Source organism: Zophobas morio, unplaced genomic scaffold (assembly GCF_036711695.1).
Source record: "Zophobas morio isolate AGI-343-1 ecotype UQ-CSIRO unplaced genomic scaffold, CSIRO_AGI_Zmor_V1 ptg000017l, whole genome shotgun sequence".
Taxonomy (NCBI): domain Eukaryota; kingdom Metazoa; phylum Arthropoda; class Insecta; order Coleoptera; family Tenebrionidae; genus Zophobas; species Zophobas morio.
In genome coordinates, this window is record NW_026972122.1 from 16656538 (window position 1) to 16677422 (window position 20885).

General features: G+C 32.6%; 1 protein-coding gene across 11 annotated transcripts in view; it reads left to right on the forward strand.

The window, feature by feature from the left end:
• The window catches only part of Mbl (muscleblind), a 227706-nt gene that overhangs the window by 41559 nt on the left and 165262 nt on the right, over nt 1-20885 (forward strand). The window lies entirely within an intron of this gene.

Here is a 20885-nt window from a genome sequence, read left to right on the forward strand (position 1 = left end):
ATCAGACAATTTTGGTAACCGTGGTAAATTTTTTATCAAAAGCCTTTAAATTGCAGTGATTAACCAATTGTTATTTTACAATAAAAATGGTGTATTGTAGGAACTTTCTAGCAAACGTGTTAAACTTAATGAAAGAGTTATCTATTGACCACGAAATACTCTAATTTTGCAAAGAAAAAAGTAATTTATAATAGTTCAGTACAAAGAATATTAATTTTTTTTTTTAATGTATGTTCAGTAATATTATGAATTATGATTTATGCTAAGCTTCACAACTTTTTATAATTGTTAGATACCATTGGGTTTAATCACAAGTACATATATGTATATTTTTTACAGTCGTAATAATATAGTTGCGGACGTAACTTTTTTTTAAGTATAAAAGAAATGAAATTAATGGGTACTTCAGGATGAGGTCTTTGAAAATTTTCTGCAACTGTTGTTAAAATTACCGTGACAATATTCAATTATAAAATTTCACAACTTCACCAAAAGTTAATTTTATAATATACATTTTATGCAAGGAAAATTTTTAATTTTCGTATTTATGAGTGCTTAAAACTTCTGAAGTTACATGAGCCCTGATTTGTTTTTGGTTGCATCAGGCGACAGTTATTCGCATTACTAGGGCAGAAACTAAGCTTTTGCGAATGCGAGCGAGTTTGCCAGGCCGAGCGTTAGCGAGATTAAAAAGAAAGTTCGCAGAAGCAGTTTTTGACAGAGTGATGCTCACTATTTTTTGTGCCGCGTAAACGTATTACACTTATTAAAAATTAAACAACTTTATAATCTTGACATAACAGAGTGACAGTAAAAATCGAGAGTTCGGTCATTCCTTTAAAGGGAGACTTATGATTTGTCAGTGTTATTTTCTAGCAGTTTGATTTTGTTTCTGGACGATCGAGACTACTTGGAAACAAGTATTGAAAGCATGGAAGCCCAAAAACGTATTTTTTATTGCGTTTGATTTTTTTGTTAGCAAATATTCTTCATTTAATTTTCCTTGCCATATTTCCATATGATTCACAATTTTATGTACATACGAGTGTGAAATTAGTCTATCAACTGCGCCATGTCAACTAACGCCTTCTGTAAGTGGTTATGTCATCATTTCTTTAAATTGTATGTTGTCTATGCTTATATGTATATAAGTATCTATACATTTTTTGAATTAAATAAAAACGCTTGTAGGGTTGGAAAATGAACGTTCATTTGCTTGGCAACTATGTATACATTTTTATGTCAAGTTAAAGCTTTTAATTTAAAAGCTCTAAATCTGAGTAACGTAGGGTTATCATTATTTATTTAGTTTTAAATACGAAAGTGTGTTCATATTTCGTCATGCAAGAGGAATACAATATCATACATATTATATGCGAATTTAAAAACAAATTAACTGACAAAAAAAATAGAAAATAATAAAGAAAACAATACAAAGACAAAATACGAACAATAACAAAATAAGAAATTTCTTGAATAAATTAATATTGTAAATACTTTCACTTGTAAGTATGATGAAATAAAATAAAGTCAGATTTAAAACATGTACCTACGACAACCAGAATTTTTTAAATTAAGTTTTGTTGTACGATTGAAATTATTATCACTAGGTATTAATTCTTTCAAAAGTATGTATAACTTTTTTCAGTATATAGCTGTCGTAATAATTTTTGTTGTTAGAACAAAGCATTAATATTCTTTTATATATGTATTATTAATAATTTATAAATTTCCCATTTCAAAATCTTCTAAAAGAGGTTATACATTTTAAAAAGGCGAGAAGGAAGGGGGGGGGAAATAAATAAACAAATAATGGATACAGACAATGTAATGTGTAAATATGTTTTTCCTTCGAGCTAACAAAGTTAAGGTGTTGCAGAATGAGACCCCAAAGTGTTATGACGTCAAAATTGTATGTATAGTTAATTGTATTTTTATTTTGCCGGAGTAAATTCTTGGTAAGTATGTACTGGGTGTCCCTATTTTGAGTTTTCATTTAACAAATTGCAACAGCAGTTCTTTGAGTTTTAAGAGCAGTGTAGTAAGAATACGTAGAATCGTAATTTTCGTACAATTTTTTTTTTTTAAAGTAGTTTTTTTTTAACTGAGACATCATGAAAACGTAAAACATGAATTGTTGCATATAAATGACAATTCAACGGAAATAAGTTTGACCAGTCAAATGCCTGGGATTAATTGAAACTGACCAATTGCAGGCAGTCTACAGTCTACTTTACTAAAAATGTAAGGAGTATTGCCAATGTATCTAAATACTGTAGGAGATTGAACAATTAAAAGTAACTAAAGGTTATTCAATAAAAATTTGACGAGCTGCGGTGCTGCTAAATTTAATCTTTTCTTGAAATATTTTAGAACAGATGGAATTTTACGAGCTACTGTAACTCTCATTTGTTAATCTCAAAATTTTCAGTACGTCTCGTTTCTGTTACAACAGACCACATAAAAACGTTAGTACCAAATTTTTACATTTGTTGTTTTTGTGAATCTTGGTCAGATTCTCTTCTGCAACACTTGCCGTGATCACGTCTCCTTGTTGCCATTTTCTTAGTAAATGACAACTTCTTGTAAATACACGGCAACCATTTCCGAAAATAATATTTTCAACTCTGATTACGTTTGCATGTAAATGTTGGAAAAAATACTTCCCATCTGATTTTTCAGAAATTGGTTAGTAGAAAAAAAAGTTCGTAAGGGAGCGTGTTTCCAGAACTTGTTATGAAAAGATTTGAAAGCCGCCATTTCTGTAGGCGGTGCATATTTTGTGTGTAAATATATATTCTCATTCCAAAAACTATTAAAAAAGACACTGTTATAAATGTAGCTGCAGGGACACTTCAGAGTCCTAATATAAAGTATCTATGTAAACTGGCTGCTGTAAATGTTAATACAGCCTGTTATTGAAAGGTACGTACAAAATAAAATCGGCAATTGGTCTCGAAGTATGGGTGCTAAAAGTTAAAAGAAGTTCAGATAAAAGTGTTCTCCTTTTAGAGATGAAAAAAATTATAGAAATTTATGTCCAAATTCGTTGTACGCCTCTGATAAAAAGATTATCTTTCGTTTCTATAGCAACATTTAGTCTTGACGAAAGTTTTATTGTTACAGTTACTAGGATTTACTAAAATAAATTAATTTTCCCCTGATAATTTTGATAACACAAAAATAAGTTTTCCGACTTCTTAGACTTTGCGAAGAACTGTCCATTTTGTTGTACGTACCTTTCAATAACACCCTGTATAAAGGGCACGAAACAAATATCATAACGTGACGGTTTCTTTTCCTCTTAAGTAATATTTACGCTTCATGCAATCTTATTATACGAAGGGCTTTTGGATAATGCATTGTCTTGTGTGTATTTTTTTGCACAACGGTTAATATCTCTACAAATTTGCAACATGATCGTATTGCAACATTAACAAAAAATACGAAACATCTGGCATTAGATTTATATCATACTTCTCCCCCAAAAAACGGGTTCGCTACTAACCTTACTACCCTATAAATTTGAGACCATTGAAGTATTATACGAGGACCTTTCAAATTTAACCGGAAATTTTTGATCAAAATATCGGCTTAATCTCTTCGCACAATAATTCACTGTAATTAGCGGCATTAATTGTATGAAGATTTACCAAAAAATCTATGTATAGATATCAGTCGCGGCTTGTGACCTTTTGAAATGGGGGGACACAATTTGATTGATGAGTTAAATATGAAGATATAAAACAGGTTGATATCACCAATTAATAGACGAAATTGTGTGACGGAAATAAATACAAAAATGCATTCAATAAAAGTAAAAAAGTATTTGTCCACATACCTTTTTGCCTTCGGTCAAAATTTTACATTGAGGGCATCTAAAAGTTCATTTTGGACAGTTTTAGACGTTCTTTTAAAAACTGTTGCTTCTTTCAATATATGGCGATTTTTTTCGACCCTTGCGTTATGTGCCCGAATATTATTAACATAGGCGGTGTCTAGTTGTTTTCGAATGTCTGTATTATCGAGAAGATTATCCAAGAATATTTATCATACGTGTTACGTCTATTAAAATATCAATGAAAGTTTCTCGTTTGGCCATGAACACTTTTTTTATTAGTAAATTGAGGGTGGCTCTCCCAGAATTTCTCACTAAAATTTTACCGTCGTAACATAGTGGACGATTTTTTATTAAATACTCGGCCGAATTCATTATTTTTATTTACAATCAAACAATTTCACTCGCACAGAATGAAAATTAAAACCTGCCATTGAGTTACTGTGGCTGGGCACTATCGCAGCAGGACCGGCCTGCACTCTGCTATCGCTACCGCACGTATCGTTTCCATGGCAACAGTGTAAACAAAACGTTTAAATCAGTCATGATTCGGTCTCCGATACTCCAGTACTTCAACATATCACATATCCAAGACACAACATCTTTAGATGTATGTGGATGTAAGCTTTTATACATTTTATACAAGTGGAGCGACATAAAAAAAATTAGTTTTGATAATTATGACACAAATTTCCGGATAATTTTTTAAAAATTTTATTGAAAATTACTATTTTGCTATATCCAGTGTGTTTGTAGACGTTGTAATTTTGGGGGGAGGGGAGGGAGCCGCCCCCGATAGATATAGAATACCTTCCGCATCCGAAAACACGGTGCCCATAGCCTCGCTTTCTGACGGAACTGTTTTCGCAGTTTTCGGTTTTGGTGATCGGCGGTTTTGAAAACTTGTGCACCAATGAAGTACCTACTATGTCTTTTTCAAGATATGTTCCCCAAAATCTCGAGGAAGGAACCTCACCACAATTTCACTCGGTTTAGCATTTTTACAAAGGAACTTGATAATAATACTTTGCGCAACAAACGGGTGAACTAATTGGTCTTTAGGTGTAATAAACAAAAAGAATTGAAACGACAAATTTGGTATACAGGGATTCTAGAAAATTAATTCTATTAGTAAAAAAAAATTCGTGATGGGTGTATTTTACTGCGTTCAAGAACAAAATTCCCTGTTAAATTTGAACTCTCTCGTATTTAGTCAGTTTTCACATCATTTACGTTATGCACCGTTACATTTTTTAAAATCCCTCTTATTAATTTGTAACAGCATTATTAATGCCATTATTTCTAATGGAACAAGTGTTTTTGACTAAATTGACGTTGTGATAATTTTCTCGTCGTTAACACCAATCGGAAAGTAATTAATTTAAAGTGGCTCTTCATCGTTTGCAGCGATTAAACCAAGCAGTGCCGTTGAAAATGGAAGACTGCATTTCCGAGTATTACAATTTCATTGTGAATTACCAAAAATGTGTGATGTGCAAATACATTTTGATTGCTTTGATTTTGCAATTATTAACTTCAACGCAAGTGATGACAGTATAATTGTCACCCATGTAACGTGACTTATTATCATCTCTTGTGTGTCATACTCTACAGTATGACACACAACAGATGATCTGTTTTTAGCGTAATCTACATTACGCTAAAAACAGATTAACCCACAACACTATGGTTGTTATTGGATCAGACTTGTATTTTATGTAAGGCTACTTTTTGCGCAAGTGTGTAATATTAGAAATGTTACGCATTGAGAAAGCCAATTTAAAAATAAAATACCTAGATATAAATTAAAAACTACCGATTGTAATACCGACAACAGAACAATTTTTTGTCAGAATGTATAGTTACAGTCGACTTGGTGCCGAACGTTTCACAGTTGAAAACTGGTAATAATATAATTATTTTAAGTTTTCTGCCTGGTATATTAAAAACTTAATTTTGTGTTAGAATTTAAAAACAAGTGATCTTTGGATTTTTGCAAATCGTTAAACATTTTCTGAAAAATTTTTGAAGTCGATGGCCAATTAGATTTGTCTAGCCACAAAGGTTCGTGGGTATTAACGAATGATAACTTAAAAATTGTAATAACATTTCTTTAATATATTTTTTCTGCAGAACATCGTTTTTGAGCTAGTCTTTCAAGTGGGCAATTCCGATTTTTTATAACCGTCATTTTCCTACAAATTTTCGTTAAAATTTAATAATCAGGGGTACGCCTGTCTTAACCTTGGAGTAGGTAGTTTTTCGCCTAATTCGTCCACTTTTAAGTTTTTCCAAAAAAGACGTCGCATATAATTTGGTAAAAAAGTTCACCGTATAAAATTTGATTGTGTATTGTCACAATGAAAAAAAACACTTGGCAGTTGACCTTCGTAAATGTCCACAATGTAACTATGGAACTTAAGAAAAAAAAATATTTGTATTCCGTGAGCAACATATTTTGTTCCTGTTTTTTTTTCATTGTGCGTCGAATTTACGACTATATATTTCACTTTTGGTCATTTACCGGGTGTGTTTCCAAGGCAGAAAGTGTTATTAACTGGTTTTCACGGCTAACACGGCGGTAAGTGAATTACTTACCGTCTAGTGAACGGTAAGTGATGTATTCAAAATTAGGAGTATAATGTTTATGTCTAGGTGAAACCATATCAACAGATTTTGAACACTAAAAACAGGCTTCGTTGATGTGTGGTGAGATGAATTTCTTTCGACATCACAAATTGGATAAAAAAACGCTAGAATTAAGATTATAATTTTGTTGGTCATACACAAAATTGTGTGAGCATTACGAACGTTTTAAGAGGTTTACTGGTCTTAGACAACTAGAGATGTCCAAACTCCTGTCTTCGACCAGTAAACGACCCTTACTGTTCTTAATATACTATTACTTGCTGTGAACATTTTTTTACCACATTTTGCACTTTCTCCAGACCTGCGCTGTTGTTGTTAAGAATATAATTAACATCTATGTAATGGCATTCTTTGCATAACTTTTCGTGTGAATTAACAATATTCGTGTTTTGAATAGTGTACATCCTTACAAAGTACTTCATTTTGTATCTTGTCTATTTTTGGAGAATTTTAGGGGATGTTATGGGTGTTGTTCCTCTAAGAAATCTAAGCGCTAATTCATTGTTAGAACAATTAATTTTTTACCTGTCTGCAATCCACTGCTTAGACTTAAACGACGACAATGATAAAATTAATATTATCTATTTTGAAGGTAATTAAAACACTAGAGGCAGCCAATCTACTGTATCTACTTCTTTTTTTGCTGTCTGTGAATTAGCATGTTCTTTAATATGAAAAAATAAAGGTACCCGAAACATTGAGGACGCGGTCGACAAAAGGCTGACTTGCACATTTGTTAAATCTTGAACATAGAACAGTCAAAATTACTTGAAAAGGTGGGTTGAATTGGTTACCAAGTCTCAGAAAAAATCATTTACCTTCTGAATTGGCCATTTGAAAGTGCTAGTCAGAAAAATATACTAAAAATTATCCACCACTAGTGAAAAGTCTAGTCACTAGTTACATGGTTATATACGTGTATCAACATTTTCTCCAATATTCCGTAATTGGGACTAACCTTATGGGATATTTAAATCATAATGATAATAATAATTAAAAATTCTGCTTATGTAACCAGGTAGACAAAGATGTCTGTTAGTAAAGTCTTTGTGGTTTCTTTTACATAAAAGTATAATAAAATTTTCTGGACTAATGCGTTCACTAAATTTTTTTTAGTCTTTAATAAATTTTAAATATTTGAAAGAACAGTTAATTCATTTAAAGTTGAATTAATGACTAGACCAGTACCAATAGAAATTTCGTTGAGTTAGGGTATTGAAATTGTGCATACATACATTACGTATCAGTTGGTTACAATGATGGATCATTATTGTGGATTTTTACACAAAGCTACTAGGGACCAGATACATCAGACATGGTAGAATTAGTTCCCAAATTACTGATTTAATTCGTTCGTACCAGAAAACTTACAGTCACTTGAACAGCCAAAAAACCAGTAAAAATAAATTCCGGAGGTATTGTGTTTAGTTAGAAGCACATTTCTCTGTTATATGATTTGAATGAAAGTTTTCGAATTCTACTTTTGCTTTATCTGATTGTATTCCAGTGACGTCTAGTTCAATGCAAAGCAGTAACCTACTTTTATTACAAAATTGTTACACAAAATATTCTCTGTTTCCAGATTTTTTTCATGATTATATCTAAAAACAATAAATGTGTTTTTATACTTAGGTAGATTATTTTAATAAAAATTGCAATTTTGTATGATAAAAAGATTAACTTTTTGTAAATGTTTTTTTGTTGACGGTAGGGTCGTTTGTCCAAAACTAATCGGGATCTAAGATTGTTTGCACAATTTTCGCCAAAATTTTCGTGACTTTTGTATAAAAAAATAATAATTAAGTAATATTTTCAATGGATGAGAAGGCATCAAAATAGTTATTTGTGTTATAGAGTGCCAAAGGATATTTCAGTCCATGATTTAAAATCTTCCGGAAGCGGTCAAAAACTTCTGTGAACAAGTAACCTTGTCTCCAAATTTGTGTGTAAAACTTTTAAGTAATTGATACAGTTGGCATATACATATTACTTTACTGCTGAAGAAAATGATGCTTTTGCATTGTATGTACGTACTTTCTTGTTTAACAATATTCGTTGTTCGTTACGAACTGCTTCGTTTTGTACTTCTAAGTTAAAACCGGAAATAACAAGTTTATTTATATAAAAGTCAGTACCAAAAAATCTTGTCCATCACTCGCGCAAAAGATGCTTTTGCGAATAGTCCTTTTTTGTAATGTCTCGCTTGTCGACTCAGCCCAGCAAATTTACTCGTATTCGCCAAAGCCTAGTTTCTGGCATTGAACACAAGTAGAAATAATTATATTAAACCTTATGATTTAGTATATAATTGAACGTTACATTTTTGTTTTACACTTTGCAGACTTTAGATTTGCATTAAATGCTTGCTTTCTTTCAGTAAAAATTTCAAACGATTCAGATCAGTTTGTTTCTCTATTACCGAGACTGTATTATCTGAGTATCTAATACAGTGTTGTTCATCTTAATAGAGAAGATAACAAGTAGATAATAATTTGTAACACGTTTGTCAGTTAAGTGAGGTCGTCACTCAATTGGTGTACTATTTTGCAATTCATTTAAGAAGAAATTTAGTAAGGATCAGTTAATTATGTTTTCATCAGTTGAAAGAAAAACCAGGAACACTGTAATAATTCATCAGCTCATTTTCAAACAAAGTTCACTTAGATTTAAATTAATGAAATTAATGGATAAATAATAGTTAAATATGGTGAACTTATTTTTGGCTTTCTTTTTTCGTGGTATGATGATGACCTAATCAGTTTGATGCGCTACATTTTTATCTGCTGTTACCTTTTTGATACAGTCACGAAAAACTGATTTCATTCCATGTAGAGAAACGTGTGAAGTTTTTGTAAGCACGGCAGAGTATGACGTACTTGTACAATGGCATGATGATTTTTTGTACCAATATGTGACGACAACTTCTGTAGCCTAATGGCCTAGTTATTTGCTCGACCTTTTCAGAGTTTGAGAAAATCAAACTCTCTGTGTATACGCTCGCCTGCCGCACCCGTCTAAAATTACTCCACTGACAGATGCGAATTGGTTCACCTTAATGGGTTATACATGTTAATATGGTTTATTCAGTTTAATTTTTTTTTATTTAGTTAGTGTATTCCCACATATCCTGTAAGGACTTCCTCTGTTAAATTTCTCTTCAGAAATGAAAGTAAAAGTCGATAGAGTTGCTTAATGACTCGGTTCAAAAATTCGCAGCGGAACTAATAGCATCAGAGCATGATGACGGTGGCATATAAAAATAATTCTGCTCTAATACCCGCCTTATCTGATTATGTTTAATCAAAACATCGGCCTCTGACACGAGGTTAAAAGGTGCATCTTCAAAGCAGGCCAAAAATAATTTTTAATTAAGTGTTGCTTTGATGGATTTCTTCCAACAAAATCGGACAAATATTGAGATGTTTCCATGGAAATTCATCTTATGCTTCTAGTTTGGCAAGACTTGCGGTTAATGTTTTAATTTCTCAGTCATTGAGCGAACAGTTTTAAATTGAAATATTTTTGACGAATAACTTAATCATAAAGTAGGCATAAACTGGTCCCAGCAGATTGAATACAGTTTAGAAAAATTATCCGTTTTTCACAGGATGTACCTATCTGTTTCACCCAAAAATTATGAACATCGATTCGTTTCATTAGCACTTTCTGAGACAAAATAAACTGAGTATAATACTTACGGAATTTGCCGACATAGTCGACGAACTGTATAGATATTAACATTAGTTTTCCGGAGTCGCGGGCGTGTGTGGTGTGTTATGTTACAATGTGTGTTCAGAAAAAATAACTTTGAGCAAAACTGAAGTTTTACATTCTGTTAGATTAAAAGTGAATGTTTGTATATTTAAAACCGTGTGTTTTGTTTGTAGATATGCAGATAGAACTGCCTGGTATTTTATGCCTTCTTGTTATAGTTATTTATTATACAATTGGTTGAAATGTTTATTGAACGGTCAGTTTAACCGCGAAAGCGGCGAAGTCGCGAGCGGGTTAATGGCCGCGATTTAAAAATTTTGTTCCCTAAACTCAAAATTTTGAGATCTAAATTTGAATTTAACTTTTATTCGAGAAACGTCAAAACTGACAAAAGCCAAATAATTTTTTTATTTATCCACGCAAAAATGCAAAATTTCCGACAGGTCGTTGGGTGTTGTACGTGGCTGTGGTGATAGTATTCGTTTGTTTCATGCAACAATAAGCAAGCCAAAAAAAATCATTGCAAATTAAAAATTGCGCTTGATTGTGATTAAGTTTGCCAAAATAATGTAAGAATCAATGAAAATCATGAGAGAATTGCTCAAAAAAAAGGAACAAGCAATTGAAGAAGTTACGGAAATAATAATTGAATAGTAAAACTACATGGTGGGATCAGTCGAAAACCGATATAGCTTCGTCTGTGTGGAACTACTGGTCTGCTTCCGCCAGTGATTTGAGCAATTTGTAATTTTTTAATGCAAAAGAATTGTTTTAACTGTGGTTCTCTTCAACTTTAGTTTTATTAAACTTTTATAAATACAAGTTTAAAAATCAAAATTGAATAAAATGTATAAATCATCTTATGAATCATATTTATTGCGGTGGATGCGCTTAGCATATCTATAGATTTTGGTTTGTGCATTTCAGTTGAAGCTAACTCGGATATTTATTTAAGCGGTCGTCGCACACGTTCCGTACATATGTCTTCAAACAAGTCTGCCACGCACTTGATAACCGAAGATTACGCAGTCTATGCAGGTAGTACTACGATTTTAAGGGTGTTTTTACTTAAAAATTTTTGCTGAGAATATTTAATATTGGAATACTATATTTAAGTAACACCGGTGTTGTCCAAAAAAAAAAGAAAATTGAATAATTTTCAATTCTGTCGTAATGGAAAGATTAGCTTAGTTTTTTTTTGCAATGAAAGCAGTGTAGTATTTTTACATTTGGTAAGCTCTGGCGATGTGACCTGAATATTATTCAACTTGGAAAGATAGAAATCTTAATTCATTACTTAATGTCTGGTATAGAGATTATAGCAAAGCAGAAGTATTTTTTTCGCATTTTTAAAAAGAATGATGACACTCGTTTAATTAAGTTAAGAATTAAGTTTTCGTGAAACACAAAGATGAATTCGATATTTCATGTTCACGTATACTTCCGCTTTCCGAGGCATCCTGAGCGTTACAAATGGTGAAATGTCTGATTTCTATGGAAATGTGTGGAATACAGTAGCGAACTGCGGTAAAAGTTGGAGTCGCTATATTTTATTTAAAAGAAAATACCCCTTTAAAGTCTTCCGAGCATTTTCCGATTTCACACTCGAACACTCACTCTGTTTTATGGATTATGCGACCCTTTGAAACTTTTAACGACCGATAATTCGATTTTATGTAGAATATAATGCCAAAATTTTCTCCTTTTTAATATGTATGTAACTAACCATGTCTATTTAATGTATGTGAAAATATTAAAGTCATTACTCCTGATGATAGTTATGCCGTGGGGAAATTTCTAAACTACCGATAAAGGCTGCTTCAATTTTATAGTTACAAAATCGATTACTGCATGTAAATACCACATCGAATTTCTACAAAGCGTTTTCCAATTTAAAACAACATATCGAAGTCAAAATTGAAAATAAATGAATATGCATCGAAGTTATTTTATAACACACAGTTAACATCGTTAAACTTTTCTTCTTTCTCTGAACTTATTCAAGTACGTGCTGAAAAGATATTACTTCACTGATGTTATCTTCTAACCGGGTCATCAACAAAAGCATGGATAACTAATTATGTTGGTTCGGGATGTACCGGACACGAGTTTGCGAAGTCGTGCCGGAATATCATTTTTAAACGTCAGTATGTCGTGGAGCAAGCGCCATCTTTGTGCCAAGCTGTAATAATTAACGAGCTGTGTTTTTACACAAAATTTTTAAGTGGTTTGGATTAAATACGCAAGGATTGTAAATTATAAAACATTTTATTGCTGTGTGTTTTTTAATAAACAGTATTAATGAGCGACCTATTTGGTCATGTTGGTTTCATTTTTACTGAAAGAAGCAAGTTTAAACTTATAATTAAGTATATAAAAGTAAATCGCCCATCGCGTCTATAATTATTGGAAAAATTCTATTGGTATCTGTAACTGCATATGAACAAGTACATTGTCATCGGCAGTCTTTTGTATAATTTTATGTGTGGTATGTTGTACAAGGTCGTAACTAATGCGTTGAATTACGACGATTTTTTTTTAACATGCCACATGCAGTGTAATACGGTCTAGAGAATCTCGAATGCAACATATTTTGTAGAATGTAGCATTGGAAGAAAGTTTCCCGATTCAGCAGTAATTAAAAAAATATGTATTTATTAATATTTGTAGTGGATGTTAACAAACCACAACCACAATTGATTTTTTGTTCACAAAGAAGTTGTTTTTAAAATCTTCCATTCGTTTGGGAAACACCTCAGTCAGTAGTAGACTTTCATTATATCCTTGGTATCTTTTCAATCGTTTGTCTAATCTTAACATATGAAAAACCATGTGAGGGCAGTAACAATGGTCTTTATACCTAAACCAAGTCCTTTGGCCAAGAACGGTGTGATGAAGGGGAGCAAATTGACATTCTTAGAAGAAGAAGTACAAAAATTTGTGTAAAATTTTCATAAAACCATAAAATCTAAATTGCTTCGTGTCAGTCAACTAATGATCAAATTTGAAATCTTTTGTGATAATTCTCAATGGGTCAAAAACGTAACGTCTTCATTTTTTGGAAGTTGGTTACCTATTGTCGCAATGATGTTATAAGGGTTATCTGGTTATTAGCCGTACAAAAACTGTAAAATCTATGGCTTTTGTTTAATTTTGAATGAGGGTAGTGTAGAGTAATAATAAAACTGTGTAGAATGGGAAGGCAAAAAAGGTAAGGGTTCTCGAAAAGAGTTTGCCCTTTTATTTAAATGACTGAAATGAAAGAAAAACATCGTATAATGTAAAATTCTAGAGTTGATAATATATTATTTCGAAATGCACTTTCCACAGCGGCTTGGTTGTCGTGTATCATTCAATTGTTGTGAAGTCTTTTTATTGATTTAAATAAAACTTTCGCTTGTTCATACAAGAATCTGCTACCTTCCTTATTTTCAAGATTTATCTCCTCTACGAAATATTTGAAAATACTTACCTTATGAATAACAAAATTTTAGATAAAAAGAAGTTGTGATCGGCGCACATGGTAGATAATGTTAGTCCTCCCTTTGTCTAAAATTTTGTTATAATAACTGGGACGAAAGTTTCCCATACAAGGATTATCTACCTTACGAGTACTTTTTCAAAATGATAAGGTTTTTAGAATTAAGAAAATTAACTACAATTTTTCTACTATTCTACCGAAAAATAAGACTTAAAAATAGAGAAGGGAGAGCAACTGAGTAGAAAAATGTTTGTAATATTTCCGTGATTAATCAAGAAAATGTTTTAGCAAAAACTATGGAATCTTATTTATCATAACAGTAGTAGTAACGTCACGTAACAATCAAGTATTTCACTAGAATTTTTACTTTTTAGACATCCGGAAGGTTATTATCTTGCAACTACCTAAATGTCGTTATTTTCAATAACAATTTCTTACGTTCATGTTTTATATTGCTATTTCCAGTGGAATTGGAACTTTATACGACTTTAAAATAACGATTTCGAGCTTTTTGAGGTGTAAGTTGCGGGTCTGGCCATTGCTGTAATTTTTGCGCTTTATTTGCAGTACTACATTTGAGAGATCCGTTTATTCATATTACGAGTAATTGCTAACATTAGCTACCATTTTTATTTATGTTTTGAGAAAGTATTACAATAATGATAACAAAGTTCTAAGTATCATGGTATTGCATAAATATGTGCTTTTGGTCTACCAAACAGCGAATCTCAACGAAGCGGAGGTGGAGCTTGAAAGTCGAAACCGGGCTATTGTAGAATTATAAAAGTCGTAATTTCTATTAATACTATGTTACAACGAATGCGCTTGATTCAAATTGAATAATGAAGATAATGAGAAGTCAGCGGATGCGTAAACTCGTGCAGAAATGTTGGAGGCACGCGCGGTGATACACTCATGGCGGCCGACGGCTTCGACGTAGACCCGCGCCCCGGAGCATAATTTATCACTTTGCATGGTTAATGCGGCCCATTTTATGCCAACATGCAGCCACAATAGACATAATAGATTACACTGTAACCGTACTAATTTGCCACAGAGAATGGCGGCTCCGGGGCCGAATTTTCCTGAAAAATAAATTGAATAAACGGTCTGCGCCAAAATAGCCGGCACCAATCTCCAGGGTGTAGTTAAGTCATAGTAACGGTGGTATAACTCAAAAACGGTTGGCCTCGAACCCGAACCCGAGAACATTCTCACCAAATTGTTGCTGTGTACACTGTTTACTCGAAAAGTACTATACATTACGTATGTACGCAAGTTTTATGGTCGTGCCACGCAAATTAACGCTAACTTCAGTTTTATTGCTTCTGCGTTGTTGTAAATTTTTTCTGCGAAATTCGAGATAATTAAAAAGTGAGTCATCCAACACTAAAGTATAGCTGTGGGGAAACGTCTAATGTGGTGCTAGATCAGTGGTTCGCAAACTTTTATTATTGATGGCACCCTAAAATATTAAACAAAATTTGGCGGCACCCTGCCAAGAACAGTTTTAATTGTAACTAATTTATTACCAAAAACACTTTATCACATGATTGTATAATATGTAATGATTGATGTTAAGATTGTTTTTATAAATATTTATTTTCCATAATTTAAGCTTGTCTTTTAAAGCCAAAATTTTTTACTGGAGCTTAAAATATTTTCATTTCTACCTTGTATACTTGAATTTACATATTTTATTTAAGTGTTCAAAAATATTAGTTAAATATGCTAGTTTTGTACACCAAACGTGATCTTGAAGGAGGTCAAAAAATTGTTCAATACATATTTTCTGATTCAAAAAACGTTTACATCTGTTTTCTTAATTCCCAAAATCGGGAAAGAACACGGCCTTTAAACCATCTCATCATCTTTTAGCCATCTTACTTCAGTATGAAGAAAATTAACATGTTCAGAACACATTTTCCATTACTGAACAGTTGTACCATATTAATAAAATCATATCATCAATTATTATTTTTTAAAGTTGGTTTTGTGCTTATATTTATTAAAATCATTATAAAATTTTCACGGCACCCTCTTGGGGGTTCCGCGGCACCCCAGTGTGCCGCGGCACCCAGTTTGCGAACCACTGTGCTAGATCTTTACGTTTTTAATCCTTGTAGTTTTGTTTACATTATTAGAACAAGCCTAGTTTTTAAATTGTATTTTTTAAACATTTCTATCTGTTAATTATCCCTGTGCAATTATGCTAAATACCAAATGGGTTAAACACATTAATATTTTCGTTAGTTTAATAAACGTAATCTTAAGGCTCGGCGAATATCTGCCAAAGTGAGGATTAATAGTTGTAACATGGCAAATAACGATGGAATAATTTTAAAAATGTATTCACGTGACAACCTTCACACCCTGCGTCTTTATTAGAGTTTCTTCATCTTTCACTGTACAATATCAGAGCAAACAGTAGAGGTCGATACAAGTTCGCGATTAGGTACTAAAAAAATTAGGATGTGAAAAAAAATCCAACTTTTAGTTAAGACTGACTCCTGGGATTTTGAATATATTTTCAAAACGTAATATCTTGGTTATTAACCGATCTATTGTTACGAAATTTAAAATATAACATATAACTTTTTGCTATAAAATGCAGGAGCAGTTAAAAAAAAATACTTTATCATCATCTTCTCTTTAGCATTTTGGTAAAATTTTTCATCCGTATGTTTAAAAATCACAATCTCCATAGTTTATAGGGACCGGCAAAAGCAGATTTGCGTATTCTGAATTAAGGTCCCTATGTATTGGCTATATCGAACACAAGCTGTACATATGTACATTTTTTTTTTTTTCAATGAAGTAATTTTTATCTTGCATGTACCTGTATGTAATGACATATTACATATACTACTGCATATCTTTGGTTTTTACTGCGTGTAAACGCATATTTTATGTGTAATTTCCATTCCTTGCCTTTTATTTTTATTGTTGAAAGATTTTTCACTTGGCGCTTGAATAGGTAGTGAACTCAAGTAGGTAGGTATCAATGCGATTATTTTGGTCTTTCAACAGTTGGTAAATAAAGAAGTTTGATAAATTACATAGTTCTTATGTCAAAAGTGAAATTGGAAAATACTGAAAATCGGTCGTTCAAAAAGTGAATTTTAAAATGCATACAAAATAGTTTAGATGGAACACAGGAACAGAATGAAAGTAATTGTTGCAATCAAAACGAATTCTTGTGGAAAAAGCTTATTCATTTAAATATTGTCTTGTTATGTTTGTCGAAAGATACAGTGAGTTCCCGTAAGTCTGTTTGCCGGAGAAGACCTTCTTCTGGTGTAACCAGCTTAACTCGCCTAACGGTTTGTATAACGTGCCATTGCTAGGAGTTTTTCATTGAATAAAAGTATATTAGACACTGGGTGACAAAATTTTCTTGTAGAAAACAAGCTGGTTTTGCTGTATCTCATTTTCAACAGAAGAAATCAGCAGTGTTTTCCAAGTGGCGTATTGAGCTTTTTTAAGCTGAAAACAATGGTGAAAACCGTGTTCCAAAATGTCCATAAATTGAGATACTGAATTTTAACAATACGCGATGAAAAATTTCACCAAAAGTTTTAAAAGATTGATGATGGTGAATTGTTTAAAAAAACTGCGACTGTGTTATACAGAGTAATTTGTGGACAACTTACATTTAAAATTTCGTGGCAATAAGTATGTTATTATTAACGGAGATATTATATTCCTAAAATGTGAGAATACCCCGCAAATGAAAAAGGTAGGGACTCGCCTTAAGCGTAATAGGAATAAGCAACAATTATATTTTTTTGGATATACTAGTAGTACCTACCCACTCATCTACTTTTACAAGTAAAAAGTGTAGTCATTGTATAAATAATTGTGCCGTTACAAATAACACACAGCAAGATGAACTAAGTTCAGTTTTAAATTTGTTAAATCCGTTATTGTTGTGGGTGTCTGACTGTTACTTGATTTGATATTTCAGGGTGGCGTATTTTTTGCCCATACGAAATATTTATTTTTTAACGTCGCAAATAGACATGTACTTCAACCGCAATTAATCATTGTTATTATTACTATTATTACCATTATTATTTATTATTAAATTGTATTAAAAATATTGTGCTACTCCCCTGATAGAAACTAGTAGACATTTGAAATATTTTTGTAACGATATACAAGGTGACTGCGAAATACATGCAAAAAAAAAAAATGGGGAATAGCTCACAATATGATTATGTCACTGGGTAAAATTCACGGTCCTAAGTAGTAGCAGTGTCTAGAAAAAATTATTTGAAATTCAATGTAAATTGTTGTACGCGCCGCTGGACTGTTTTGTGACCTACATAATTACTACAATGAATGGAACAGAGCGAGTCGGTTAAAGAACCAAAAAAGTTACTTTATCAGGCACTTTTTTAATCGCAACGTGAAAAACACGAAAAGGGCCAGTTAGCATCGAGCGGTCGGTGAAATCGGTTTATGGTGCAGTTTTCCCATGCAGATTGTGTCGATATGGTAATGGGTGCATCAGTGGTACAGCATCTCCGAGATCATGGTACCTTCAACCTCAAACTCACGATCGTGGCCGTGATAGGACAGAAAGAAGAAGTTGGATTTTCACAGCTTGTAGTGCATCCTACATTAAAAGAATACGGCCACATCCATACCATGTTGACAAAGTGCACGGTTTGGAGTCCACTGATTGTTCACGTTGTGTAACTCACTTTTTGTCCGATGGAACTCCACGTAGTCGTCAACAAGTACGATTTCAAGAGACGGTTTTCGATAAATGTGTATCAGTTGGATGAAACAGTTCGTTTGTGGAAATCAACAGTGTCCAGAAATTATCGAAGAGCTTCAACAAGTGAAAGTGACACCCGCTACTCCGGTGTTTTTTTACCTATCAACAAACCTCTTGCGACGCTCTGACGCCTGTATTGCTAGTCAAGGACAACATTTTCAACATTTCTTGTAAAAAGGTAGTAGCATTCTAAGTTGCTCTTATTTCTGTTCCAATAAACAACGTAAAATCGTTGTGACAAGGACCAAACATCCGTCAGAATCAAAATTACCAAAAAACTTTCACACTGACCTTTAACGATGAATGAGTAAATGAATGAACGAATGATAAGCAGCAAAAAGTCGGTTTTACTTTTAATTGAAACTGAAAGTGTTTAGGTCGTTTTTATTCGAACGTTTTTCCAACTCTGTTTACAAGGTGGCTCAGTGCCTTCGTATCGAGGGTGGTTCATGGGGGTTTTGCCCCATTCGATTTTTAATTTCTTTTTTCTATATTTCGGCTCTACTAGGGTGGGGGATGCCGTGGTTAAAATATTTGCACTTATTTCGCAGTCACCCTGTATGTATTCTATAACGTACACTGGACAAGGACGTTGCTTCAGTTAATACAATGCCCTTGATACTTTATCATTTTAGTTGTTAAGTATCAACTTTGGTCGTTGCGACCCCCTACATAGATTTAAAGAAAACTTCTAATTTTGATAATTTGCTTCCCTGATTTTTAGTATAATCAAATAGATTGTGAGCGAATTTGTACAATAATTAAGTATGAAGAAACTGTTACGACCAATATAGTCTCATTTCCATTAATTAAACAGATCCATCCCTTTTTTTTTAAATAAACTGTCTGTACAATACAAACTGCGTTATTTCCATTAACTTCTTGGTGTGTAATGCTTGACATTTAGTCTCAAACAAACTATAGTCTTACAATAAACATTCCCTGTTCTATAAACAGATTTATTGTTAGCTTCAGTTTTTGATGTTTGTTTAAGTATTTGAGAATTTTTAAATATTTTCGCGCATTGCTACTTCGACACATTTTTATGGATGTTTATTCAGCTTCAATAAACCAGCCGCATGGAATTTTATCTCACAGATTAGGTTTTCCTCATGCTTTCGCAGATAAGCAGATAGTGTGTTCACCCATTTGTTAAACATTAGCACTACAAATAAAACATCACCTTGAAGTATTTGTATACTTTTTCAAAAGTCCAAAAGTTACCTAAATAATATGTATAAAACATGAGGGTAATAGAAAATCATTGAACTTTCCGTTCCTATGTTTTGCACAGAACTGGAATTAGTCATTGAATATGCAAAATTCATTAATGAAATGTATTGTAAAGATATTTTATTTTACGAATATTTGGAAATCAGTATGTACTATTTGGGCGGGGTACAGACTCGTACATGCATGTATAATTAATAAAACGTGAATCGTTTTAATGTGAATAAAATGCCTTGCCACACCATTTTTGGTGTGAATTTTGTTGCAGTAGAGGATGCGTTCATTTTCCAAGTGGGGTATTTTGCTTGGGATTGGTACTCGTGTGGTTTTAAATTCTTTTTAACGTGTACAGTCATTTACATAGTTTGTCGTTACGACTAACCTGTTCTTCGCTTTTTTATCTGCATATGGACTCGGAGTGGTTTGCTACTCCCTTATAAGGTAACTACTGCAAACGGAAATGCATTTTTATGTTTAAGAGATTTTAAGGTAGAGAGACACATTGTTTTTTATGTAAAGTTTTCACTTCTGTTATTATTTTCGTAGTAATTTTAACCGATACAATCTTAATCTGTGGTTTGAATTCAACCGTTTCCGTTTCCGTTATATTTATCGTTGAAGTTATGAACACAGTGTGATCAGATTTCCTAATAGGAATAGTCTATATTGTATAAGTTTTTAACTGAGTTGATGAGATTTAATATAATTTTTCTTCTTTGAGAGATATTTGCATTTTACTGTCAATGCACTAGGGACATGATTGAATATTTGAAAAAGTTAACTTGCTTAGAAACCGTGTATGTCACCAAACAAAATTGTAAACTAATTAGTGCAAGGTTTAGAACCATATTTGGACATGGAAAGTTGTTCATTATTACTAATTTATTTGTTAAACTTAAAATTCATAAATTAGGCACCACCGTTGTAGGCTCAAAGCTTATATTTTTAATTAAATTATTCAGAATATTTTTCAGAAAAACTTGTAAAGCTCTTGCTAGCCTACTGCTTTCAAGCTTGTAGTGAAGCCCTGATGGAAGTGAATTGGACGATTTAGTGAAATTTCGTTTTGTGTGGTGTTACGTGTTTTTGTTGATTCCCGAAAAGAACTTTGATCGCGGAATCATCTTCAAAGCCAATAATGCAAATTGTTGCTGCCGGTTTCTACACCAGCGCTTTGTTAAGACGCT